The sequence below is a fragment of the Parus major genome, chromosome 26, assembly GCF_001522545.3.
Source record: "Parus major isolate Abel chromosome 26, Parus_major1.1, whole genome shotgun sequence".
In the NCBI taxonomy this organism is placed as follows: domain Eukaryota; kingdom Metazoa; phylum Chordata; class Aves; order Passeriformes; family Paridae; genus Parus; species Parus major.
The window spans coordinates 532,386-539,326 of record NC_031795.1 but is presented as its reverse complement, the minus strand read 5'-3'; positions in this window follow the sequence as shown (position 1 = coordinate 539,326).

Below are 6,941 nucleotides of genomic sequence, written 5' to 3'. Positions count from 1 at the left end.
GGGGGGCTGTGGGTCACTGGGGGCTCTGGGTCACTGGGGGCTATGGGTCACTGGTAGCTATGGGTCACCAGGAGGGCTGTGGGTCACTGGGGGCTCTGGGTCACTGGGGCTCTGGGTCACTGGGGGCTATGGGTCACTGGGGGGCTATGGGTCACCAGGGGTGCTCTGGGTCACGGGGTAGCAGGCAGGAAAAGAGGACATTTAGTAAGAAAAGGAGATAAAATGGCTGTGCAAGAAATGACACGCCGGGCTGTGAATGGAGCAGAGCGTTCTCCCTTTGCCAAGCCACACTGCAGCAACTCGTCTGCAGAGAACCGAGCACCTCGCTGCTGGTGTGACCAGTTTCAGGTCACAGCAAGTGCTGACAAAGCTCCTGCCAAGCCACAGGAGGCTGATACAGGAGCAGAGGAGCAGTCCCCGTCAGGAGGGAGGCTGAGGAGAGGATGCCCAGGGTTGAGGCTTACTGGACCAGGACCCACCTGGTGCTTGTGCCAACACTCAGAGGAGCAGAGCCCTTTGTGCTGCCAGCTGGATCAGCTGAGAGAGAAAGGATGTGTGCATTTTCTCTCCAGTGAGAATCAGCAATGCCCAGGGTCTGACCTGGTGCTTTCACTCCCATCTGTCAGGTTTTGTGTTTCCCCGGTGGTTTGTGTCCACATTTCACATTTTGTAGGAGCAAGAGTAGCATCAGAAAACACAGAGGGGGCTCCTGGGAAAGATGAGCTTTGTGCACGGTCCTTTTCCATACTCCTCCCATGAAACCCAAGAGCAGAAAGCCAGACTTTGTCCATAAGACACAGGAGTAGAGCAACTGGAGGTTATTTATCTGCTTTTGGTCCCCTCTCCCCACTTTTCTTGACACCTCACCAAGGGATGCAGAGGCTTTACTGTGCTCCATCACCCAAACTGCTGGGACTTTGAGACTGTGCCCAGGCAAGGAAAGCCTTGGGTGCTGCCCAGGGCCGGATGGGTGCTGCCCAGAGCTGGGTGGGTGCTGCCCAGAGCCGGGTGGGTGCTGCCCAGGGCCGGGTGGGTGCTGCCCCAGGAGGGTGGGTGCTGCCCAGGGCCGGGTGGGTGCTGCCCAGGGCCGGGTGGGTGCTGCCCAGGGGGATGGGGTGGATGGAGTGAGTGGGTGCCCTCCTTTCCTGCTGCTCCTGAGCGTTTCACGGGTGGGGTCAGGGGTGCTCTCCCGGCGCAGGCAGGAGCAGCAGAGCCCGCCTGTTGTTTTCCCCTGCCCCACTTGTTTCTCCTGAAAGCTCGATATCGATGCCAAGCGCTGTTTTCGCAAATCAATGACAGGCTGTCAGCGTCAGGTGGCTCCTACACAACAAAGTGCCAGCTCTCGCAAACCTGTAATGTCACTTGGCCCGGGGCGAGGAACAGCCCTGGCCCTGTCCCCGCGGAGAGCCGCCTGTTTATCGCATCCCTGCACTGCGCTCCGGCATCTCCCGCTTTCACAACTCGCCCGAATTGCTGAGCTGGGCTGCGGAGCTGCGGAGCTGCGGACAGGGAGCTCAGGGAGGCTTTCAGGAAACAATGCATTCTTGGGACGAGCTCGCACGGTTTAGCCCAAGGGAGGCGATCTCCCGGGATTCCACAACAGATTCCGTAGCAGTGTCTGGAAGAGCAAAAGGTGCTTAAATAAAGGCTTTTATTGCAGTTCTGTGCAAACTGCGGTTCTGGTACAGGGCTGGGGGCACGGGGGGAATCACCCCGGCACAGCAGCAGCAGCAGCAGCAGCAGCAGCAGCAGCAGCAGCAGCAGAGCTTTCATCCAGCAGCGCCCCGAGCAAATTCCCTTCTCCCTTTGTGTCTGGAGCTCAGGGCGGAGAGGACAAGGCCGAAAGGGACGCAGCCCCTTGCCGAAGCCGGGGTGCGATGTGCAGGAGCGGGGGGTCCATGCCGCGGATGTCACTGAGGACGCGGGCGGAGCTCGGGGGTCCCGGCGCTGCCCGAGCGCGGCCGGCAGAGCCCGGCCCGGCTCTGACTCACGCTCCGCACCCACTCCGGGACACGCCCTGTGCATCTGGGCTCTTCAAAGCATTTTTGTGCGAGTTCCTGGGATTCCTGCCAGCTGCCTGATCGCAATCAAAGCGCTCGCTGGCCCAATGCTGCTCCCAGAGAGGCGCAGGTTCCCTGTTCGAACTTGTCGGGCGCTCCTGAGCTGGAAGTGTCTTCGGCGAGCTCCAATTCTGCTGGGGGGAATAATTGCCCCAGCCCCGGTGTCAGGAAGTCCAGCTGTTGGGGACCACTTCAGCACCAGGGGTTGATCCTTCCTCTGGGCAGGTGGTCGCCAGGAGGGGCAGAGGTGCTGGGAATTTCTTGGATTTCCCAGGAAAATGCCATTTTCTGAGCAGTGACTCATCCTCGCCCCAGCACAGCTGAGACTTTCCAGAGCCTTGCAAGGTTTCTGCAGGAGAGAACCTGCTCTTCAGACTTGGACACCTTGGTTTCACTCTGTCTGCCTTGAAAGTGGTTTTTTTGTGGGAGCAGAAAGCAGCATAGGAAGGGGCAGGTGGAGAGCTCAGATCCAACAGCAACAGATACAGCTGGAAGGGAACGTGGAGCCTCCACTGTGAGAAGCCTGCTGAGACTTGTGGCTGTTCTTGAGCAAAGCCTCCCCTCCACTCCTTGCACTCGTGTGGTTCTGAGAGGTTTTTGGGGTGGTGCTGTGCGAGGACAAGACAACAGTGCCAGGCAGATCATGGACTGGCCCTTGGCAAAGCAAGGACACTTCTCCAGCCCCAGAGATCTCCCAGTGTGTATGGGAGCTTGGAAAGAAAGGAAATCCCTGATTTCTACCCAAAACAAAAGGATGCCTCAGGCAGAGCAGCTGCATCCGGCCAGCTGAAAGCCTGGGCTTGGTAAGGGAGATAAAAGCCAGAAACATCACTGAGGGGTTCCCTGCAGAAACGTGGAGTGTGGGAGTTAGGAAGAGGCTGCCCAAAGCAGGGCTGAACCAAGTCAGGAGCCAGGTGCTCCAGACTTGTCCAGTGAAGGTTTGGTGGAGATTCCACAGCCTCTCGGGCCTCTCTCCCAGTACTCAACTGTCCTCATGGTGAATTGTTTTTCAGGTATTGAAAAGGAATTTGCCATGTCCCAGCTTGTTCCAGTTGCCTCTCCTCTTCCCATGAACCTCAGAAGGTGTGACTCTGTCTTCACAGAATTCCACAATGGATAGATTGACTTAGAGCTGACCTCAAAGCTCACCCAGTTCCACCCCCTGCCACGGGCAAGGACACTTTCCACTATCCCAGGTTGCTCCAGGCGCTGCCCAACCTGGCCTTGGCCACTGCCAGGGATCCAGGGGCAGCCCCAGCTGCTCTGGGCACCTCTGCCAGGGCCTGCCCACCCTCCCAGGGAACAATTCCTGCCCACTATCCCACCTAACCCTGCCCTCTGGCAGAGGAAAGCCACTGCCCCTTGGGAATGGTCTCGTTCCTCCAGGCCCTTGTCCCACATGTCTCTGCAGCTCTCTTGGAGACCCTTTAGGCACAGGGGAAGGAACTCTAAGGTAGAGCCTTCTCCTCTCCAGGTCTACATCCCCAGCCTGGCTCCAGAGCAAAGGGGCTCCAGCCCATCTCCATGGCCTCTGAACTTGCTCCATCCTCTCTGTCAGCTCCTGGTAATTGGTTGAGACAGCTGAAAGATCTCTCCAAACTTTCCCTTCTCTAATCTGAGCTAGTCCTAGCTCTCCTTTGTCTCCTCCAGTTCTGACCACCTTGTGGTTGCAGGGCAGGCCAAGCCCTTGTCCTTGTCAGCTGGACCTCCATGGGCTCACATTCCCTGCTTTTGCTGCCCCTGTAGGGGACAGGGGGACACCAGGCAGGACAGGGTGGCTCTGGCTTGGAGAGCACCCCTAGAGCTGAGTGCAGGGGCATGACAGCAGCTCCAGATTCCAGATTCAGATCATGGCTGAGGACACACATTGTCCCCTCCACCCCTCCCTATGCTCAGACATCCCCTGACAAACAGGTCCCACCTCTGATGAGCAACAGCATCACAACTCTGAACTGCTCAAAGCTCCAGAGGCTGTGCTGGCCTGGCAGCAGGGAGAAAGGGACATGGTCAGCAGGGAGGAAGGGACATGGTCAGCAGAGGGGAAGGGACATGGTCAGCAGAGAAGCAGGGACATGGTCAGCAGGGAGAAAGGGACATGGTCAGTAGGGAGAAAGGGACATGGTCAGCAGGGAAGATGGGACATGGTCAGCAGGGAAGATGGGACATGGTCAGCAGGGAAGATGGGACATGGTCAGCAGGGAGAAAGGGACATGGTCAGCAGGTCACTCTGGGAACTGGCACCAGGACTGGTCGTGCAGCTGCCAGGGAGGGCAGGCCCCAGAGAGGTCCTGGGAAGGGAGGATGGCGATGGAGCAGGAAGGATCTCTCCTTCTCCTCCAGGACAAGGCCAGTCCACCCAGTTTTCATCTCCTTGTGTCCCCATCTCACTTGAGGAGCCTCTCCAGAACAGGCCAAGGAGAACATGGCTATCTCCCATCTCTTCCCAGTCCTCTCTGCCCGGGCTGTGCTCCAGTCAGGGGCAGCTCCCCCTGCTCTGGCTCCTGTCCCAGTTCTGGGGGAGATGCTGCACACCCAGACTCACCTGGGGACCCTGCTGGCAAAGCCCCTCCCTGCTACAGACCTGGCCCAGCAGTCCAAGGACAAAGCCTGAGGTGGAGTTCGGGTCTGGGAACAAAGACCCAGACTGAGCCCAGGACACTGCAGAGCTCAGCTCAGGATCCCTGGAGCTGGCCCTGTCCCAGGGACTTCCTTGGTGCCAGAGACACCTCCATGGCAGGGTGTGACATCCTCAGAGAGGACATGTGGGAGGACATGGTGCAAGGAGGAACTGCTTGTGCTCGTGGCACGGTCAGGGGGTGCAGCCTGTTCTTGGGGCCTGATTACCCAGGATTGCTGCAGAGCATCCCCTGAACGTGGGCCCTGCTGGGAGGTCAGTGTGGGAGGCTTCCCTGAGTGTCTGGGTCTGACACGTGCCTGCTTGTGGTTCCCCCTCAGGCCTGGGGTCTTGTGTTTGCCCATGGGGACATGCCAGCCCTTCAGCAGGTCCCCAGGACAGGCTGCAAGGGTCACTTTGTCCTGACACAGGGAGGAGCAGAACACTGGGATCACAGCTTCACAGTGACACCATATCCAGGCCTGGCCTCCTGCTCGTGAAGTCCAGGAAGATTTTTCTGCCACTGCCAACACAGGTCAGTCCTTGCCAGATGAAAACACTGGGCTGACCCCGTGCCCACCATGTCCTGGCCCCAGCACTGCCTGGCACTGCTGCCCACCAGGACGTGCCGTGGGAGATGAGTATCACTGGATCCATCATCATCCCCTCCTCTGGAAAAGCAGCTGCTCCAGGACTTTGCCTCTCCACCCTCCTTGCTGTCTGCAATGGGAATTCCTGCACAGCACCTGATTCCTCCCTGGGGTGCACCAGCTCATGCTGATGGGGTCTTTCCTCTTCCTGTGTGCATCCTGTGGGATCCCAGGAATCCCTGAGGAGCCTCTGCTGCTATGAGGAGCCCTGGAAAAACAAAAAGAAAAGATGGTTGAGAAGAGAGCACAGACATTCCCAAATTACTCCCAGGACCAACTGAGCAGCACCAAACTTCCACCAAGGAAGGCTCTGGATGCCAAGGGCTGTGGCAGCATCACTCACAAGGTGGGACACACAGAGCAGGGCTGGCCCATGGCTCCTGTCCTCCATCCCACTCCAAAGGCTCAGGGGTCCTGTGGTGCTGGGGGAAAACCCAAGGAGAAGGGGATGAAAACAGCACTGGATTCCAAGTGTGGGGCAGGGCTGCTTCTCCCAGGTTTTATTCACTCCCTTGGCTCCCACTGAGGGCTGGAGGGAAGGACCTTGGTGACCATTCCAGAAGGAAAGGATGAACAGGATAACCTGAAAGCTGTTTTCTAAATAACCATTGAAACCCTGTTAAATAAAAACTACTCTGAACCACCCCATAGGCATATGCAAATCATGTTACTGACATGATTACTGAAGGGTATCTTTTATTTTTGCACTGAAACCCAGCACCAGAGATTAGAGATCACATTTGAGGCAAATCAGCACAGCCTGCAGATTTCTCTGTTTCATTCCTGCTTTCCAGGAACAGTCCACCCTGGATTGGCTTTGCAAGGTGGACAAGAATCCACATATTCACCTTCAGACTGAACAGGGAAACAGATTTTCCAAGAGAATTTGTGACCTGGCACCTGAACCATCACCAGGGAACAGTGTTAGAGATGAGCAAGGAGCTTCCCTGACATCTGAGGGGGCATCCAAGCATCCAGGTCATTCCTGCACAGTTGGTGCTGATTTTCCAAATTCCTTCTGCCAGGTCTCTCCTTGCAGAATCTCCTCTGGGTTGGAAATGTGCTGAAGCATCAGGCTGAACTTCTGCAGTCCTGTTTCTGTGTGTGAGGGGAGGTAGAGCACTGCCAGTGCAGCCCCTCTCCCTGTGGCTTCACATTCCAGAGCACGGATAGCCCAGGTTGGGACAGCCTGACTGGGCTCTGAGCCCTGGCTGGAGGAGCTTAGGGCAGGTGTGACCTCCCCTTGGCCCTGCCTTAGGGATTTATTCCATCTCCCAGGTGCTTGGCTGAGCTCCTGCTCCACATCCCAGCAGCCCCAGGCACTGCAGAGGGAGCTGGTGGCACTCGCTGGCAAATCCAAAGGGGAGTGAGAAGCACAAAAGGCATTTGATCCTCAGGCAGGGTCTGGTGTTTGACCATGTGAGTTGGTTTGGAAGACAGGTGTCTGCTAGGGAGGGCAGGAGCCTCCCTTGGAATGAAAAATGTAAACCCCTCCCTCTGAATTATTGTCATTTTGAAATCAAGGGGCTCTCAGGCAGAGATCTGGGGATAGCAATAACAGTTCTTTACTAGTGTGTATAACGAGGCACACAAACAACAATAACTACAGCATTAACA